Below are 21660 nucleotides of genomic sequence, written 5' to 3'. Positions count from 1 at the left end.
AGATTACTCATCTCATTCATTTAACATAGCACTTCACAAGTAGTAGAGTAGGAATTTGATGAACAGGAGCTGTGAACATTAGTCCCTCTGGCATTTAATTTCCATCACCCCACTGTAAAGGCTGGAAGGAGTACACCTTTAACAGATTAAATGTTTATAAATTACATTCCTCTAGGAGAAGTGTGGCAATATAGAATCTTTAAAAATATCTTCTAAAAACCAATTTTAGAAATGTAAGCATGAACTCAGTTTAAAGTCTAAAAATAGTTTACAGAATTTGAAAGATGGACCTGCTAGTCATAAATAGCTGGAACAAACTCACAGGGTTTGTCCGGGCAACTCCCTTCCATACTTCCATAATTGGCATTGCCTGTATATGGAAGAAATCAAGTTAATAATAACTATTCATGATCTTATTCATCTGAGTCTTTCCTTGGTCCTTATTTAGAACCATAGAAACTATTCTGCTGTATGCCTTAAAGAAATCAATTTAAAGAATTATTGAATGGGTTCAGGATTGCCAGAAGTTGTTTAATACTACTTGAGACATAGGCAGGAATTAAGGAATGCTCAGTAGCCACATCTGTAGTAAACTCAGTCTCTACTCTAAAACATCAGGTGCCACTACAGCACATAAATAGTGCCAAACTAGGTGCTGCTGCCCCTGCTGCTACTGCATTCTGTCAGAATGAATCCTACACAGCATCTGCATCACTGCATCCAGTATTCTAAAGATGCAGTTTGGGATAGCGTGCCTGATGGATAGTCTAGGTCACATACCCGTAGTTGTTTACAGAGGAAGTTAATCAAACAAGTATTTCTTGTTTTTAACATTTGTGATGGGAAATAAGCTCTGACATCTAGAAAAACTTTGGAGGGAATGGACATTTTAAATATAGAAAAAGGATGTACACTTTTATTAGGAAAAATAAAGTTTCCTTGGCAGGAAAGATGAGGAAAATTACATATGTTTTCCCTCTTTGCATCTGAGTCTTTTCCTTTCAAATTCTTGACCTAAAAGGTTGGGGTGGTAGCTCAGTGGTAGAACATTTGCTCTGCCTACCCTGGGCCTGGATTCCATCCCCAGCACCTTCATCCCCTCAAAATATTATCCACTTAACATTAGAATTAAGTCTGTGTTCTATGTAGTTGCCAAGAGTTCATCAGGAAAATGTGTCTTAGCTCAATTCCGTAACATAAAACTTCTCTAATTGGACTTACAGAGGCCCATTCTAAAGCAAATACCTATCTGCTGAAGTGATCACAGGGAAGGAGAAAGGAATAGTTGAATTTGACAATACTGGAAAGTTAAAATCACTCAGCAGATCATCCTAAATTTGGGACATTTCTGTATCCTTGCCTGAGTCCTTTCACCCTTTAAGATACAGGCTCCCCAAGAAACCCGCTCTACAGATTGTTCTTTTCCATCCTATTCATACATATAAGCTAAGGTAGGTGCTATTTTACTCTGCTCTGAAACATGTTGTATATATTTCTTATAGTAGCTGTAATATTTAAAAGTTCTCTTTCCGTTTCCCTGCCCATTTCCCTCCCTAGCTTTCCACTTTCTACTGGTAGGTTTTTAGAAGTCAATCATGTGACTTAACCTTGCTGTCTTCCTATTGAATACCACAGTTCCTGAATCACAGGTCATTGAAATCACAGCATCTGGAGGATGATATCTATTGCAAATTTATGCAAATATTCAAAACACAAGTGGATACATAGAGAAAATAAAAACACTGAATTACATAATGACAACATATTGCAAAGGTCCTTCCTTAGATAATTCTGGTATATACACAACTTCTAGTTGCTTGAACTTCAGGGCAGAAAAAAATTAGAGGAACTGTAGACAATACAAAACTAGAAGAGAGAAATCAGGACTGACAATAGCTATGGGAAGACTATGGCCTTTCCTAGGGATACCAGAGGCAAAGAAGTCAGGATATCCTTGGTTAATAATGCCTCTGCCTCATGCTTAATGTATATTTATATTGCATACTATATTTAATATTTTCTTGTTTTACTTATTTCTCAAAAAATAAACCAGGTTCAAGGTGTTATTTTTATTCTAGTGTTAACAAAGTGGGTGAATTCATAGTAATAGCAATGTTAAATTATTCATGATAACCAAGAGCTAGCAGATCAATCCTCCCTACAAATCCCCAATATCTATGAAATTGTGTCCCTTATGAATTTTTCTATTACACCATTTTTTTAAAAATAAATTTTTAAAATATCAGATATCCTGTGACCTACTGCATGGTTTATAAGACTCAAAATCTGTCGTGTCTCTAACCCCTAGAATTTATATATACCCAGAAGCCTCCATTTTTCTTTTAAAAATTCCAAACTACTTCAGAAACAAATTTGTATGTATGTTATACATCATAAGACAAAAAGTGTTAATTTTAACTATCCTACCAGAAGGAAAAATATTTAGAAGCAAAACAATAAATTTGACCAATGTCTGTTCCTACTATGGATCTATGTAAGTAGCTGTGCAGATAACTATATGGATTTTGCATACCTTTTCAGTTTCTTTTCCTTTGTTATTAGCAAATTATGATAGTATTTAAGAAAAAAACTTGGTAGGGAATGACTTTTGGTGCTTTACTCACTGGTCCTTTTTAAGCAAACATCAGTTTCAATCAGTTATCATTAAACATTCATTTATGAGCCATTCGTAATTTCTTATTTGGATCTCCTAAGCAATATCCAGGTAGTAGGCATTTTCTCACAAATTTATCAGGGTTCTTCAGTGTTGTTTCTTTTCTGGAGCTATGTATGATTTCAACACATTCATGCTTATGGATGTCAGCAATACATTTATTTTCAAAGATTTCAGTTTCTGTACAAGGAAAAAAAAAGCCTATTTCCTTTATAAAAGAGATTTGGGGACTGAACTTATTGTCTGTTTAAAAGCCTCTGTGATTCATCAGCCTGGGCCTACAAATCGTCAAGAGAGAGGTGCATCTTCTTTCTTTTTCTAACCCATTTATCAGCATTTTTTTGTTGACTACAGCAATTCTACTACAATGAACCAGAGCTGAGATTGTTGTAAAATGCTTATGGGCACTCCTCATTCTATTCTTCTAGGCTTAGATGTGGACTTATTTCTAACAATTAATTGAATGGAAGGTCATTAGCTACCTGTGGTGTACTTAAAATTTTCTACCAAATATTCTTTTCCAACAAAGAAGAATAAATAAATGGAATCCTACACCTGGGTCTAAGGATATAGCTTAACCTTATCATAAGATTCAAATGTCTTCAACAGTCACTGTTTTATGTTTAGAACTCACAGGAATTTTGTAATCTAATTACTAGCAATGCATACATCTACTTTAACATGAAACTTTTAGAATTGTTCTCTAGTAAAATGTTCCAAAAGTTATGCTGATCATCCTCTATGATTATTTTGGCCAGTGCCAGTGACTTAGTAGCCATTATCTCTGACAGTACCCTTGCTTAAGATCACCAGAGCTACATGAAAAGTGAACGTTCTCTCAAAGCAAGAGTAAATCCTCTATGCGTCATTTACATCACTTAAGTGATATGTTGTGTGGAGAAGGTTATAATATGGAGTGAGCTAGGCAGTGATAAGTAACGGTAAACCATCCAAATGTGTAATTTTAATATTTCTAATTTCTTAATCTCCAGAATCTTCTCTCTTTTAAGATCCCACAAAATAAAAAGTCACACTTCAAACCTTTGTACTTCTGCCCTAGTCCTTCCTCACCTTTGAAGTTTCAGCACAATGACTTTTACAGTACAGACATTCAGTAAATCGATTTACATTTCAAGATCCTACAGAATTATTTTCAGTGGAAATGCCCACGGTGTCTTAAGAGGTGAGGGTCTTCATTGTGTGATTGAGTTACATGTAATACAGGATGTGTATTATATGGGTCCCCTGGGATCCGAGTGCAAGAAATATTCTTAGGTATTGTGAAAATCAGAAATGTCTCTGCATATTCCCCAATACTTAAGGTATCAACACTTCTTTTTGTGGAAGAAAAACAAAAGTTCACTTGTGTATGCACTTTAAAGCCAAAACAACAGCAAGAGAAAATGGACAAAGAAAAAAAAAATCAAACAAAAAGAAATCCAAGTGAATCAATGATAATTAAAACTTGAGAACAAAGAAAAGAAAGAAAAAGAAAAGTTCAGAAAAGGAAATCACTGATATTTGAAATTCTTCAAAAATGGTGAGCAACTGGGGTCAGTGGAAAGGGTTGGAGAAAATAAGTCAAACTATAGATATCTCCACACTGTGATACACCGACTCTGACCCAGAGCGCCACACACTTAAAAATATGAAAAATTGCAAATATGGGAAGTAAAATGTTATCTTACACAAAATTATTGTTCTCATTTTAAAAGTTATAATATTTTCCCCCTTATTTTCTCTACCAAGTAAACATTTAATAGATATTTTTTTGTCCTATATTGGGAAAGGTGATAGATAGGTAAGGGCTTCTCAAATTTGAGGAACTTAATAATGAAGTATGCAGACACAATAGGTATTCAAATAAACATAATGATAGTAGTTTTTCCAGGTCAAATTGACACAAAAATAAAGGTGAGGACACTTCTGTGAGGCATAGAGAGGGTAGGAGTAATGAAGTAGAGAGAGAGACAAATCATCTTTTGCATCTTCAGAAAAAAATCTCCCTCTAGTGTTAATCATTATAAATTTTACATACAATTCAAAGTTATTAATTAAAAAGTAATTAATACTGAGTATTTTCCTCAAAAAATTAGCATCATTTCCTCTGAACTAAGATACAATTCTGAAAGAAGATTCATTAGGCTGAATGAATATTGCTCCACATATCGTGAATTTTGATGATTATAGCTAGATAATAAGAGCTTAAAGATGGGGCAGAGACAGCATTTAGTGTAGGTAGGATCAAAATAGTTATTACAATAATGTCTGGAATGGACTGAAAGTTAGATTTCCTGTCAGGCCAGGGAATGGGCACATTCGGAAAGTGCTTCTAATATTAAGACAGAGGTGGATGATGTCCTAAAGGAGTCCTAGAAAAACTCAAATTACTTGTCTTTTTGGTACAGTCTTACAGAATAGTTGTTTCTACTATAATAGTAATACAATCTGCACTGCTTCCTAGACTATATTTTAATTATTTGCTAGGAAATAAAGGTGAAGGAGAAAGAAGGACATATGGATCTGAAGATATTTATAAAGGAAATCAAACTAAAAGGCTTTGAGAGCATTCAATGTGAAAATAGAATAGATTTAAAAGTGTATTAGAGAAAGCCAGTAAGTCCCGAATTCAACATATGTGGAAGCCAACCCTATTCTCTCCCTCCACTACTCTCTCTCTTTCCTTCCTTCTCTTTATTAATTGACAAATATAATTGTGTATACCCATGATATCCATGATATTTTGATATTTGTATACATTCTGGATCTTTTTTTTTTTTATTTCAGTTTCTACTTAGAGAGACAGCTGGATACTCTATTCCTTCTCCTGCTTTTTTTCAGACCTCTATTGATTTTAAGACAGGCCTTTTCCTAGGAAACACCATTCTGTGGTCAGAAATTATGCCCACTCTCCACAAGCCTGAGTTGAAAGGATTTCTGTTAATGGGCTTAAGTGGATGCAATTGAAGCACAAGAATGTGTCTAAGCCAAACTGTTCAATTAAGAGCGAAACAGGAAAGTTAAGTGGTATACTCTATAGCATCTAAAATAATAATTTCAAGACTAAAAACATCTTTTGTGACTTCACTAGCCTGTTGAATTAACCACACTACAATGGATATTACGAATCAGTGTTTGTTCAATCAGAAGCACTCAAATGGCCCAAACATTTATTATATGAACGTGTATTTGTATTTGCAGTTTTATTTTGTATTAAGACAACTTGGAAAAAAGAAAGCAGTTATTATATTAAAAATGGGTTATATAGGAAGCTTATTATGATTTGTAGTTACCATTCTAAGCCTACTTTGAAATTTCTTTTGATATGTGCTATCTCAGCCAGTATTACATAAAATGAGATACAGTTATTACTGGGGGTTTCAGCAAAGAATTTTCAGATGGCATTAAAAAAATGTTCAGTGTTCTTAATATCAAATTCATTCCTGGCTTAGTGATCTACCTAGTAACCTCATTTTTAAATAAAACTACGATGAACCACCATAATCAAGAAAAATGACAACACAAATTAAAATAAAAAAGAAGCCAAGCAAAAAGGAAAACCTTTAGGATAATCTTTAGGATACAAAATATCTTCAACTCTGCTTTCTAAGAATAATATTTGGCAATGTATTTAATAATGCACTTGGCATGGCTTGTAACAACACTTATTGGCATGGCTTCTAACAACTCCATTTTTGATAACAGTTGTTTTATTATTATTATTATTATTATTACTATTACTATTACTATTATTTGTAGTATTATTGTATTATTTGGAGATTGAATTTGGGATCTTGCACGTGCTAAGCAAGTGCTCTACTTCTGAAATACATCCTCCACCCTTTTTATTCATTTTATTTTATTTTAAATTTTCATATAGGATCTTACTAAGTTGCTGGATGCTGGTATTGAACTTGCCATCTTCCTGCCTCAATCTCCAGAGTGGTGGGAATTTTAGGCATCTTTGCGCACCAAGTGGTAATAGCTGTTTGTACATTCTTTTCCATAGTACAGCTCTGCAGTGCAAGAATGACCATGACTCCATCTTAGATAATTTGTTTTTAAGAAAACAATGTTACTATATAGAACTGCTAGATTTAGACATCCCCTTATGGAAAATTCACTGAAATCTAAACACAAATGATATTTAAGAAAAATTTTATTAATTCATAGAATATTAAATTCATTATAATGATTCAATAATTTCATCTCCTAAGATCTACTTGAAGAAATTAAAAAAAAAAAAAACTTTAACAAGCCCAAATTCACAGTTTAAAATGAAGTTATTCTATGTATTGTGGAAACTCATTATACAAAATGGAGTCATTCCTGACATATCCAGGTACAGTGAAGTCAAGGGGCTGAAGAACAGAAAGGGACACACTCAGGTTATGGATACTTGCTCTAGGAGGGATCTCACAGACCTAATCCAATGAAACAGTCTATCCTAGCATTAAGACTGGTTTTGTTCAGCAACTGACTGTAAGCTTAATACTAGATTTACTCAGGAACTTCTGTCACTCACTATTTGATCTTCCAGCTCCACATGCACCAAAAGTGCCAATGAGCTTTCATTCAAAGTAGCTTACATAAGTTTGCTTTGTCCTCATAACACCCCAAACTTTTCTTTGTTTCCAGATACCTACCAAAGGTCACCCTTGTATGTGTATGTGTGTCCCGGATTGCAATCCTATTCTTTATTCCCAAATAGAAGTTCCTTTACTGGAATTTTTCTATATTTTGGTTTAACTTTGATAGTATATACTGTATATTGATAGTGTATACTGTATATATACTGTATATATACATACAGTGTATACTGTATACTGTATATATACTGTATATTGATAGTGTATACAAAAATGTTTTATAGTCCATAATATTGTGGGTTTTTATCATTGATTAGCTACCAAATGTATTATATTTGGGCAATCCAAAAAGATATTAGGATTGTAATGAAAAACCAATAGAGTTATTATTTCAGCACTAATGTCAAAACACCAAACTTATTTAGAATAATAGTACATTGTCTTTTACACTAAAATTTTAGTATGTATGTGTTAGTAGCTCTGTGGAACACCATCATCAGATTAATATACTTTACTTTTTATTGTACAGATTAGTAGGATTTACTATGATATTTCCACTTATGTATGTATTGTGAATTGATTATGTCTATCTAGCCTTCTATGTTCATACTCTTTCCCAGTTCCTATTAATCCCTCTTCTACTTTCAAGTCAATATATTATTATTATTATTTCCCACATATGAGAAAGAAGATACAATACTTGTCTTTCTGTGTCTGGCTTATTTTGCTTTAAGCCAGTAATTCAATTAACTCATTTTAAGTATTGAATATATGCCAGGAACTGTGTAGGTATGAGGAATTAAAATATAAGGCAGACATGTATTTCTTTTCCTCGTATTTATCTTAGGCTTAGAAAATCAGTCTGTATGTCATGACTCACTTTATGTAGAAGATATTTTAAGTTCCATGCAGTTCACGCATCCTGCAGTGATTTCAGCACTGCAACAGTGGACAACTCCACAAATCCTGACCACCTTTCCCTGAGGTTTCTCTATGGATCTCTGCTTCTTAACTTTCTTCAAATCCACAGGAATTTCTTTGTCCCATAAGTTCAAACAATTTCAGTCCCATGGGGGAAGTGAGGAGGTGCAACTGTTCCTTATATCCAACTCTGTTCTGGGGAAAATTTATATAAAAACATTCAGTGAAATTGATTTTTTTTAAGAAAAGGATGAATAGAGTGCCCACCTGGAGCCAAGGTCCTATGAATATCCAAGAATATGCAGATATTAATACTTATAAATGGAGCAATGCATTACTCATTTTATTTCAAAACCACTTACACTCACAAAAATTCTTCAAGATACATTTTACAAGTGAGGAATTTAGTATACTGTAAGGTCTACTAATTTGCCTAGATTTGTACAACTAAGACATTATATTTCTGAATTGAACAAAAGTAAATATATTATATTTACTTTTGTTCAATTTTTCCTTTCTACTTATTCTTCTCTCATTTTCATCTCTCCCTCCCCAACTTTCCTCTCTCAGATAATGCAATAGGTCCTGCAATCTGTTCTCAAGAATAAAGAAAGATGGATCCATTTGGGTCACAAATCTATTTTAAATGTTGTCCTAAATTCAGTCATTATTCATTATTCTATAATACTTCATTTATATCACAGAGATAAAATGAAAGACAAGTAATCTGGTATTAAATTGTCTGACATACCCCAAAACACTAGTCTTATTCTCTATCAAATGTTTTTTGATATTATAACTATTACATGGCCTTCCTGGCAGTACTCCTGATGGATTATTTTTTATATTATAGAAGACAAGAATTGGCAGCCAAATATGGGGAGAAAAGTTGTAATATTAAACATAAGGGTAAAACGTAAATGCACAAAAAAACTTGGTAGCAAAAGAAATTACAAACTACCATCCTTGCTCTGTAAAAACATCTGCCTGAGATCTCAAAGTTGAGAGGTTCTCTGAAATGGGAAAATGGAAAGAAATGGACTCCTGACGCAAAATGTTAACATGGCTTATAACAAATGACAGATAAGACATCTCAGATAGAAATTGTCAAAGCTTACTTTCTTTTCTAAAGAACAACATTCAAAGGGACAGGCAAGAAAATATTAACTCCATCTCCATTGATCTGATGAAGATGACCCAACTGCTATCTGGTACTGTGGAACTATTATTATCATAACATGGACAATACAAGAAGCATGACATATGATTATTGGTCTTTTAACAGGTCTTGATACAACTATATAAGGCACATTTAGTCAATGAATTGAAAAACTTGTAGACTCTTAAATTATAAGCCAAGTTTGTTTTTAATATAGTAGTGTCCTATCTAAAAAGATTCACTTGTAGTTATTATGAGAGTTCATTTAGGTCTTTAATTGATCCACTTACCTAACAGCTCCTGATGACTATATTTAGAAGAAAATTATCAAATAGATGGGAAGGTGCAAATCTCACAAATACCTCATTTAAGCAAAGCACAGCTCCTATCTTTCTCTAAGCTGTATAACAGCTCACTGACTTGGATCATTTAGTTATCATTAAAAAGGAATTGCTATGGCATATCTCTAGAAAAAATATCAAGGCAAAAAATCCTTTTTGAGTCATACTGTTCTCTGGAGTAATTCAACGAGTTGTCACAATATGACACAGTGTGATTTCTTGTAAAAAATAAAGTCAACCATTGTGAAGTACAAAAATTGTAGATTTCATTTAAAAAAGATTGAAGCCTCTGAAAAAGCATTTCATTTATAGTAACTTTGATGCCAAAGACTGCACAAGCAAAATGAATTAGAGATTGGTAAATAAATAAATAAAGTTGGATATGCTTAAAAGAAAACCCTGACTCAAAAGTGAATGATGTTTAATCAACCTTTCAGCAAAATGGTGAAGAATGAGAGAATTTGGGGTATAAATTTAAAACAATTTCATGCCCAAGTCAAATGTGTGAGGATTCCACTTAGGAACTATCAGAAAGGATAGCTACCTTGTGACTAACAAGAGGCATTTTAACTGCAACAAATTCAGTATCAGTAGATGGAATTTTTAGTTTAACTTTCTTAAAATAGGAGACCTCCTAACTTAAATGGAACTTTCAAAACCACAAAACTTCTGCTCTGTCAGATGAAGCAAGTAATGTTCATTTGATTTGATTGTTCTATTCTAAGCATGTTCAAATGTAGCCATGAAATTCACTATGGATTTCAATAAGCCATTTTACATCATTTGATTCCTATTTTTTCAGATTTATCCTTCTTGTAAAATTGTCCCAGGTGGAGAATTTTTTGCACCAATGAAGCCAAGACATCCTGTTGATATCTGTGCTGAGATTTTGTCATCATATCCTAAAAATCATGCAATGGGCAAAAGTTATTCTTAAAGAAAGGTCATGCAAAACTTCTTTAAGAATTGGGTTTCTCTCGTGAATATGAAATAAGAAGTGCCTCTTTTCCTATTTTATTTAGCTATGCAGAGTCTCTCTCTCCCTGATGACCTGACACAGGACCAGCCAACACCATCCATAATGAAAATCAATGGCACCAAGTCACTAAACAATTACTCCGTCTTCTTTAAAATGCACAACTCTTCAAAAAACAAGGATTTAGAGGCTGATTAATTTGCCATTTGTCTAGGAGATTGCACTGGCTGCATTATTTAAGAAGTGCCTTGTCTTTGTGCCCTCAAAAGCTAAAGCAAGATCAAAGATTTGAGAATCACCAGTCTCCATGAAGGGCATTTGGTGACACTATGAAAGGCAGCTAGAAGTTGTTTCCTGGGTCTGCAGCATTCAGAATTTTACTCACACATAACACTGCAATGGTTTGTAGCTTGTCTACATCTATGAAATAGAAAAAGCGAAGACAATAACAAAAACATGGCTCAAAAATGACTACATATTTGTTTACTCAAAGAAATATTCATTAGCATATATATTTTCTAAGTGTATTTTCTAGAAGAAGAAAAACAATTCTCTTTCCTCTTCTTTGTGTCCCCTCCTATGTAATATATCTCTATCCATATATTTCTATTAACCATAAAAATGATTGCTTATCCTTTATTTTTATAATCTCTATGCCAATCCCTCTACAGTAATCCCTACTCTTGTAATTTGTACTAAGTAGACATAGAAAAATTTCACCAAGATGTCATTTTATGTGTGGAGTTCTACCTTTCCTTCCCTTTGAACACAGTAGCCAAGAATTTTTCAACTTCTAATCCATTAATCTAAATTTTTAACTCTTAGGGATGTACTTGATCAGTTAGATTATTTATCAAAAGAAATTTCAGGAGACTGTATTTTATTTCCTTTGTAAAATTTGAAATTTACCAAAATTATTTGATTAGAAGTGCCTTTATAAGCAATAGAAAGCTAAGAAGAAATTTCCATGATGCATAACAGTTAAAGATGGGAATTGAGAAGGAGCAAAACCCACATGCTTCTCTGGCACTTGCCTAGGAAGTTGAAAAGGGAGCTCAGGAAAAAGTTGAAAGGTCCTAGGAAGTTCATCAGTGTAGTTGCATCTCTGGAAGCTAGACCTCAGGCAGAAGACTGCATATCACATCTTAGATGACAGTAATGGACAGTATAGGAAGTCAATCTTGTATGCTTATTTAGATTTTCTGAATATTATTCTGCTTTATATAATCTGCTTATATTTGTTAATATGCCATTAAACTATTTCTCAAGGGTGCCTCTCCCTAAGTGTGTGAAATCAATTTCTCTATGTTTTCCTAGTGAATAACAAAGTTACAAATAAATATGCATTCATGCCTAGCTGTGATGAAGTAGGTATTTTACTCAATTTTTTTTCTAATAAGCATAAGTGAAGGAAAAACACAGATGATATCCTGATAGGCTTGTGTCTTCTATGCCCATGATTGAAATAAGGTTTTGTTTTGTTTTGTTTTGTTTTTAAATAGCATCCGATATTTAAGAGACTGCAAAGAAAACCTTTGAATTAGAAACTATTTTCGGTAAGTTGGTTGATTATTGTTGATCTGAGAGTTTTCTTAATGTGCATATTATACCCTGCAACATTTGAAAAGGAATTTACTCTTCTGATACTTACGTAACATAATATAGACATATATCCCTTGCATTGTTCTTATAGCATCACCCATTGTACTGGGAGATGACAAGCAGCTCTGAGTATCTTTAGTTAATAGGTGAGCATGCACAAGCTCAGATTGCTTAAATGAATACTGTAAAGTCACAAGGCTCCTAAAAGAAAAGCTTAACTCTGACCTATGTCTCAAAACTTCAGTGCCATTTACACTATCTTGTACCTCCTCCTGATTTCAAAAATTCAAGAAAAAAAAATAATCTACAAGTCTGGGTTATCCTCTTTTATTTATTTATCCAAGAAGACATTAGAAGGACTATATAGCCAATAAGATAAACCAAAAGATATAAAAGAACAGTTACCTTTGTGCAAGAGGTATAAGAACATATTGTCAACTCAATGTCACTCCCACCCCGTTTTAGAATTATAAACATGGGTTTTATTCCCTGAATGTCCTCCACATGTAATTTCAGGTTGGAGTATACCTATGACATATCCTTCTGTGATATTTGGAAAATGATAAAGAAGGGGAGACCATTCATCTTTGTATGCAGCAAATCAGCAACATGGGCATATGACAGATTTTCAGTTCACAGCAGCTTCCTGCAAAGTTACCATCAGTCACTTGTTTTGTCTGCCCAGGAAATGGCTCCTGGAGAACCATTTGCTGAGTTGCTGCATAGGAAAATACCGTTTGGTGGTTTGTAAATATTCTAAGTAGCTTCCACAGAGCTGCTTGGGAGTTTCTCTGTGAGGTTCTTGCATTTCTGACTGCTCAGGGGCACATTCCTGAAGGCTTCATGTTGCTTCTAGGAGTTGAGAACCTTGGTACAGTCTTCCCCATCCCTTGCCCACAGAACGTCCACTGGTTCTGTGACTCTTTAATTTACTCAGTTGAAATGCTTCATTAGTGAAAAACACAGAATAACATATATAAGTCATTACAACCTAACTCTGCCTATTACAAAGAATGTCATTAGATATGCTTATTTAATACAAGTTTATCTATGTGTCCTTATAATGATGGTTGAATGTCATGTAATTAAAAAATAAATTTTGCTGGGCATGGTGGCACATACCTGTAATCCCAGCAGCTTTGGTGGCTGAGACGGGGGGATCTCAAGTTCAAAGCCAGCCTCAGCAAAAGTGAGGCACTTAGCAACTCTATGAAGCCCTGTCTCTAAATAAAATACAAAATAGGGCTGGGGATGTATCTTAGTGGTCTAGTGTCCCTGAGTTCAGTCCCCTGTACCCACGCCAAAACAAAAAAAATTAATCTGGCCAAAGATTGTGCTCATAGAGGTCAAAATACCTGCTAAAACTGCTAAATAAGTATTTTATTATTGATTTATTTTTTCAAATGATCAGATCCATATGCTATTTAATATAAAACAAAGCAAGAAGTATGTTAAACCTTTCTCAAAATCAAATGAATCAAAGGCATCATACCCTAAGTTATCATCAAAATAAACTGTGACATTCAAATACTTTTTATGATGATGCATTGTATTGAATGCACATGCTTCAAAACAATGGTCCTTGACTTTTTAAAGCTTATGTTCCATAAACTAGTGCTTATATTTTCTATACTTTCAGAGCTACAACCATTCATAAAGTTTATGGGCCTACAACATGATTCAGTGTGATTGTAGATAGAATTCAATATAATAAAAATTTACTTTTAATTCAAATATCATTTGATTATTTAAAATTAGAAAATAGAAAAAGGACTGTGTTTTTAGGGATGATTATGTATATGTGACATTAGAAATACTAAAGCAGCTATAGGCATGGCATAAGGAATTGGCCTTTCAGTATTTCATTAAAAAATCAATAAAGAGAAGTATCTAGTACCTATTAATTAAATATGGCAAAGTCATGATAATTTTAAGATCTGGTTCATGGACTATATGAAAAGTTCATGCTGTATTTTCTGTTTTTCAGCATGTTTTACATCCTTCCAATAATACTCACATAATACAGAGATACAAAGCTCTTTTTCACATTCATATATATGAACAAAATGAATATTAATACATGTGAATATGAATATAATTGAATGAAATTCCAGGGGACTTTGTTCACAAGCTCTGACCAGGGCATATGAGAACTTATCAGCTCCCTTCCTGTTTCAGGATTTTGCATATATGGTCTTTATCAGGGGCCAATGAATGAAACGAATGATTTGTTGCATATCTATTTAAATACCTTAGAAAAGCTTAATTAATTCTTATATTGAAACTGATAGATAAGTAGGTATTATTTGCTCCATTGCACAAAAATGGAGCCTAAAGCTCAAACAAATGAACAGTTTGGACACATTATACAACAAAAAAAAAAAAGAAAGAAAGAAAGAAAGGATTTAATAACATGTCTATATGACGTCAAAGATCTTACTTTGTTTTGTTCTACCACATTTTCTTTTTTTTATGACTCTGAATATGGTTTGCTGTATAGTTATTAGATGTATCAATTCATGTTATGAGAGATTTTCTGGTTTCATAGCTCCTGCTTTATATTTCTTCAAATAAAATGGGAAGTGTATGCATGACAAAATATCTTTATTCATACATGACTTAATAACAATGTGGTTACTCAATTGATGCTACGTTTTTTAATGAGCATTTCCAGATAGTATACTATATCTCTAATTTTAACTCTTAAATGACTTTTTGCACTTATTTCTTCCATAAAAAGGAATAAAAATGTGGGCAATGATGATGCACACCTGTAATCACAGGAGCTCAGGAGGCCAAGAATGGAGGCTTTCAAGTTCCAGTCCACTCGGCAACTTAGGGAGGCCATAAGCAAATTAGCAAGAACCTACTTCAAAATAAAAAATGAAAACAGCTGGAGATGTAACTCTGTGGTTAAGTACTCCTGGGTTCATTCCCCAGTCCCCCAAAATAAATAAGCAAATAAGTAAATAAATAATTTAAAAAGAAAAAGTTCCAATCTACATGCATATTGAGTTATGGAGTTAGTAATATGTAGCTGCTTGCAAAATATTACTGGTGAATATGATTTCAAAAATCCATATGGAGAGGTTCCTGTCTAGATAAAGTTGTCTATATAAATAAAAAAAAAAATCCATGTGGAGATGTTGTGAAATAGAGGGAAGTATCCTGTCTAAAAGCTATCAATACTTGTGTATAAGGTCCACTTTAATATAAATTATAGAAATTAAAATTCATTTTTTCATATATCTGAATCAATTTTAATATCTGTGAAATAAATGTTTTTGACTAGAGTATTGCTTTTGAAAATATATTTATAGACATTTAGGGTTTTGATGAATGGCTTCAGGAATTTCTGTTCATTTAAAGAACTAACCAAGTACAGGATATAGGTCCCTTGTGTGGAACTACCTAAGGACTATTCTGATCTTTCTTTTTATATATTGTAAACTCTGTGGCCTACCATATTAATACCACTGGCCTACTAAACTACAGGATTTTTCTCACCCATCATGTTTTGTGAAATGTTTAGTATTCCTAACATAAGAAGAGAGAAAAAAAAAAACTTGGAATATCTTGAATAAAAATGTACCTGCAGTAACATCAGTAGTGACAGATAATAACCTCAGCAAGCCCTGGGACCATTCAGTGAGTCCTTGCTCTGTGCAACATGTTTTAAGCATGTTTAATCCTTGTCCAATCTATCAGGTAAGGATGCTTATCTTCATTTCCAGAATAAGGTCATGGAGTCTCAGAGAAGTTAAACCCTTTGCCCAAGGTGGTTATAACGTGGTGGACTAGTTGCAAAGCCCAACATGTTTGCTAATGCATTATACTGCCTCTCAAATTATGTCTAAAATAAATGACAGAACTAATGCAGAAGCACGAGCTTCAGAAAGCTTTCAAACAAGGTAAAAGAATTTCCCTACAAGGCAACAATAATCTACTAAGTTGAGGATTCCCTTGGATTCCATTTTTTCTTGCGTCATATTACCACGGAGACCCTGCCAACCATAATGGGAGATGTGGGGTGCCTTGGGTTTGTAGAAGTCATCAACAAACTTGTCTTATTTATTTATTTTGATTAAGATTAAGCTTAATCATAGAGGCTTTATATAACAAAAAATATCCTTGTATCACTTAACAAACAAATCCACAGAATAGATTTCCAAAGGACTCATTTTTTAACTAATTACACAGTATTTTTAAAAAGAATTTGTTAAGTGTCATGTCCACTTATTTTCAATATTATTCAATAATTTAATAATTATTGAAAATTCACTTTCAAAAGACTTTTTGCAAGAATTTTACTATCAGATATAAATCATCAAATAAATAATAGAGGTTAGGATATGTTGGTGGAGCCAAAAATACTTAGGACCTCTAAGCAGCTTTGTAACTTTACTATACATTATTATCTTAGCATTAGAAAATAGTTTTACTTGCCACTCTCCACCATTACTCAGTCGGTGGTATTATGCTCATAACTAAGCCAGCTTTTCTACTTTGGGATTAGAAAAGGGACCATATCAGTTTGTGGTCCAGTATTGGTTAGAATTGGAATTTATACATATTAATCTTGCCATCGACTGTAATCAATTTTCCAACTTTTAACTCTATTATTTTTCTTCCAGTTACCTTATTTCTTATTTTATTCTGTTAATACTTTATATCTCTGAAAGCATACTGAGTTCTTTGATTTTGAATACTATTGAATAATGATAAACACAATAAAGAGAAATGATGAATTTCTGTTGATTTATCTATATTCCTTTTGTGAATCCTCTTTGTTGCAAAGCCATCGAAGGCAAAATATATGTCACTAAAGAGTAAATGTGAGAAACAGAGGAAGCTTAACTGAATTACTAGCATGTAGAAACCTTAATGGGGAAACCTGACTCGACTTGCCATGAGCTAATCTGTTCTCTTCAGAAATGGTTACTTAAAACAGAAATACTCTGAAGCTTTGCATAGATCAAGTAAATAGTAGCATTCAAATACCATAGAAATGATTGCTTATCACTTGTCATTTTTCTATTAACATCCCAGTTGTTAAAAATAAACTTGCAACTATTTTTAGAAACTAACTTGTTTGGTATAAATTTATTTCCATTCCACTGATATGTTGGTGGAGCCAAAAATACTCTGTTTATCCAACAGGATAAGAGTCAGACTGCTGCTTTTAGCACTTGGTATCTGTGTCCCTTGCTTGATCATACGAATTGGCAGATGCTCCTGTGCAACACAGATGGGAGCCACTTAACACTTTCTGAATCTTATATCACTGCCACTGACATCTTTTAAATGTAGAGCTGTCACTCTATACCAATAAGAGGCTTGCAACTAACATTTATATATGTGTATATATATACACATATAAATATATATGCATATATATATGCATAATTTTTAAACTGTTTGGATCAAATGCTATCTGTATATCATGACAATATCATAGATTCTACAAGTATTCATATGGCACATAAACTATACATAAAATCTGCATAAAATTATCTTTAAATAAGTATTGGAACATCTTCTAATCTCAAGCACAATAAATCAGACTATAATAAAAGCTGCTGATGATTTCAAGTAAATAATATTTAGGCTTTCCTAAAAAATAAAATTACATTAATATTACTGATAAAATTTCCCTGATATATTTCTGTGAAAGTAAATTCTTTTACACTGTGTTGATTAAAGTCATAATACAGTGAGTAATATGGATAGATCATATGATATGAAATGAGATATAACAATTCTTGATACATGATTTAAAAATTTGTGTTATATCTGTTAACACATACTATTAAAGGACTTTATAGAGAAATATAACCCATTCATAGTTAGTCTGCTTATTTTTAGATAATATTCTCCCAAGTAAACTATTAATTATGTTTTTATTTTATGTACCTTGTGATGCTTTGACATCTTAGGGCTTTATGGATTCAGGGGGGGGACTGCTTCTCCAGACTTAGATAATTCCTAGAGATAGAAAATAATTTGTCTGCAAGATCTACTTTCATAGGCAAATAAATCCTATGGTTGGACTCAGTCTGAAAGTGTCCTCCAAGAGTTCGAGTATTGACAGCACAGTTTCTAGTGTGGCCGTGGTTAGAGATTTGGGACCTTAAGTGGAATGATGTTCTTTCCTCCTGGAACTATAACAAGCTGTCTTTCTAAAGGCAATCCTCTTCTTATTTGTGGTTTCACTGCACCTCAATAAAAACAAAATCCCCATACATTTTTAAACACCTATCAAACCCAGTTTCAATAGACTCCAATTCTGCAAATTGAAAAATCCAATATAAGTGTCTGAAGCTTTCTTAAAGAATAAATATTGAGGTTTTATTCATGATTTTGAAAATTATTTGGTAATTACACAGTAATATGTTTAACCATCATTTTCTTCTTCTAAAAATGGTGATTTATACATGAATGGATAATTTTTAATGCACAAATTGACCATCACATCTGAAGTGCTACAAAAGTGTAGATTTTTGTTCCCAAGCAAAGTAATTGAACAACAATTTCAAATTAGGAAAATGGAATTAATCATTAGTGTTCCTTCGTTTTTAATTATAACATTCATGTATGCTCCACTTATCTTAAAACAATGCAGAATTTCATAAAGAAAAAGTAATCGAATGCTACCACAGAAAAATACACACACAAACTCTTAGTTCATCTTATCCCAATGTTACTGTCTTGCAATAAATCCTTCAAAAACTTTTTCAAAGAGGGGAAAGTTTTAGATTTAAAAATAAGGAAATACTGATCAGGATTCTGTTCTTTACAGGCAAATTTCAACTAATGAAAACATAAAATATATAATGTAACTATTAAGTTGCCAATTTGTAATCCCCGATCCTATTTCAAGAAAGGCAAAAGAAAACCATTATTATTAGAAAACTTGAAATGGACCCTCCATTTGACCCAGCTATCCCACTCCTTGGTCTATACCCAAAGGACTTAAAATCAACATACTACAGAGATACAGCCACATCAATGTTCATAGCTGCTCAATTCACAATAGCCAGACTGTGGAACCAACCTAGAGGCCCTTCAATTGATGAGTGGATAAAGAAACTGTGGTATATATATATACACTGGAATATTGCTCAGCCATAAAGAATGATAAAATTATGGCATTTGCAGGCAAATGGATGAAATTGGAGAATATCATGCTAAGTGAGATAAGCCAATCTCAAAAAGCCAAAGGACGAATGATATCACTAATAAGTGGATGATGACACATAATGGGGTGAGGGAAGGGTTAGTGTTAGGGTTAGAGTTAGGGTTAGGGAGGGGGGCAAGTATGGAGGAAGGAAGCACTGTATAGAGGGAAAAGAGGGGTGGGTGGGGTGGGGGGAAGGGAAAAAATAACAGAATGAATCAAACAACAATACCCTATGTAAATTTATGATTACACAAATGGTATGCCTTTACGCCATGTACAAACAGAGAAACAACATGTATCCCATTTGTTTACAATAAAAGAAAAAAAAAAAAAAAAGAAAGAAAATGGTTTTTATTTTCTCTGTGTGGAAAAGATACTCCCAAGGTAATATCCCAGAGACAATACATAAACTTCATAGGGAAAAAATTAGACATCTAAAATGAGCAAATCCACTGTACTTTAAAAATGTGTTTCAACTTCACTCTATTATGACAATCTGATATATGTGCCTCCTGATATAATGCAATTTAAAAGTATATCCTATGAAGAATATAGTCCTGTAAAATAAGCTAAACTTGAATATAACCAAGGCTTTAGAGCTAGTTTTCTGTTTACAGAAAATTAGGTAGATAGGGTTTCATTCTACACAATAGCTCTGTCAAATAAATTCAAAATGTGGGGCATTTTATGACAATTTAGTTATTTTTTAAATGAAAGTTTCATTGGATATAATTCTAAAAGATGATTCTGATTAAAAGAGATTAAGAAAATATTTTGATAAGTCTGTTAGTTTGAGAAGTGCCATGGTCTAATGTGTCCTCCAAAATTAATATGTTGGAAACTGAATGCCCAGTGAAACAGTATTTGGTTTGGAATCTTGCAGGAGTTGTGCAGGCCATGAGGGCTCTACCCCTCCAAATAGGTTATGCCATTATAGAAAGGGCTTGAAGGTTTACTCTTGTCTGCTCTTTTGCCCTGTGAGAATACTATCTTGATCCCTTTGTTTTTCCCTCCATCATTCACCATGTTTGAGGCAGCAAGAAAGCCCTTACTGGACACCAGGAGATGGCACCTTGTGCTGGCACTTCCCAACCTCTAGAATTGTCAGAAATAAATTTCTATTCTTCATAAAGTATCCAGTCCCAGATAGTTTATTATAGCAACACTAATAGACAAAGACATAAATTATGTCCCTTAATTTTTTGTGAACCTAAAACTCTTCTAAAAAATAAAATTTATTAGTTAAATAATTACAATGTAAGCCTTGATTAGATTCTGATTTTTCAAATACAAATAAATCAAACAAAACAGTTTGAATGGAGCAGATATTTGGTTATATTATATAATTGCTGTTGATAATTGGGAAAATTATATGTGTTCTATGCCATTATTATGTGAGACCTATTCTTTCCTTAGAAGTTGCATGTGAAGTATTTAGGGATAAAGTGCAGTTTTGTGTGCAAATCTGTTTCAAGTGGTAGTGACAAAACTGTAGTTCTGAGTATGTGTGTGTGTTTTAAATACGGAGGACATATTTAAAAATTCTAATTATTGTTAAATCTAAGTGGGTTTATAGGGTTACCTTTAAACTTCATGCCTCTTCAAACTTTTCTGTATATTTAAAAACTTTTATAATAAAAACTTGGGAAAAACACCCCTTTATACTTTCCTCTTGCCTGACAGTTGCTTAGCTTTTTACTGTGAGGACTGACCCTACACATTCAGATTTTGGGACTGGATCTGCTGAAAAGATAAAAGGAAATAGCATGTGAAGGCATATAGTTGAGGTTTGATTGTTCTGAAAGGTTTATACATCATTGACTCACTTATTTTATACCTATTGTTCTGATAAAAAGAGTGAGAGAGCTGAAGGGCTGATTCCTGTAAGTATTGGGTGTGGAGCTGGGGCTGTTCTGTTGCCTGGATATCTATTAATACCTGGTTAAAAGATCATAAAGGAAATGTCACCAAGGTGAATGTTTAAGTACAATCTATGATACCATCTTAATATAAATAAGTGCAGTTCCTCTAAGTTTTTCATCTGCTTTAATAACAGGTCCAGTCACTTTTAAAAGCTTGATGCACTATTTTCTTTGAACAGTGTTTTATAAAATAAAAGTGCTATATTTATACCTCTTAATTATGAAGAAATACCTTCAAATATATGATCTCTTCTACAAAGTGTAGAACACTAATTGGTAACTATGTCAAACAACTG

General features: G+C 33.1%; 1 long non-coding RNA gene across 2 annotated transcripts in view; it reads right to left on the bottom strand.

Annotated features, from left to right (window-relative positions):
* LOC306645832 overlaps window positions 1–21660 on the bottom strand; it is a 296125-nt gene that overhangs the window by 250271 nt on the left and 24194 nt on the right. The window contains exons 1-3 of one of the 2 annotated variants that reach the window (XR_013759741.1): window positions 18176–18219; window positions 15034–15128; window positions 291–370 (exon numbers count right to left, since the gene is read on the bottom strand). This is a non-coding gene — a long non-coding RNA (uncharacterized lncRNA). Of the gene's footprint in view, window positions 1–290; window positions 371–15033; window positions 15129–18175; window positions 18220–21660 lie in introns of those variants that run through there. The other variant, XR_013759740.1, reaches the window with a different exon arrangement.

This window comes from Sciurus vulgaris, assembly GCF_902686455.1.
Source record: "Sciurus vulgaris genome assembly, chromosome: 15".
NCBI lineage: Eukaryota > Metazoa > Chordata > Mammalia > Rodentia > Sciuridae > Sciurus > Sciurus vulgaris.
This window is presented reverse-complemented; position numbering and strand designations above follow the sequence as displayed.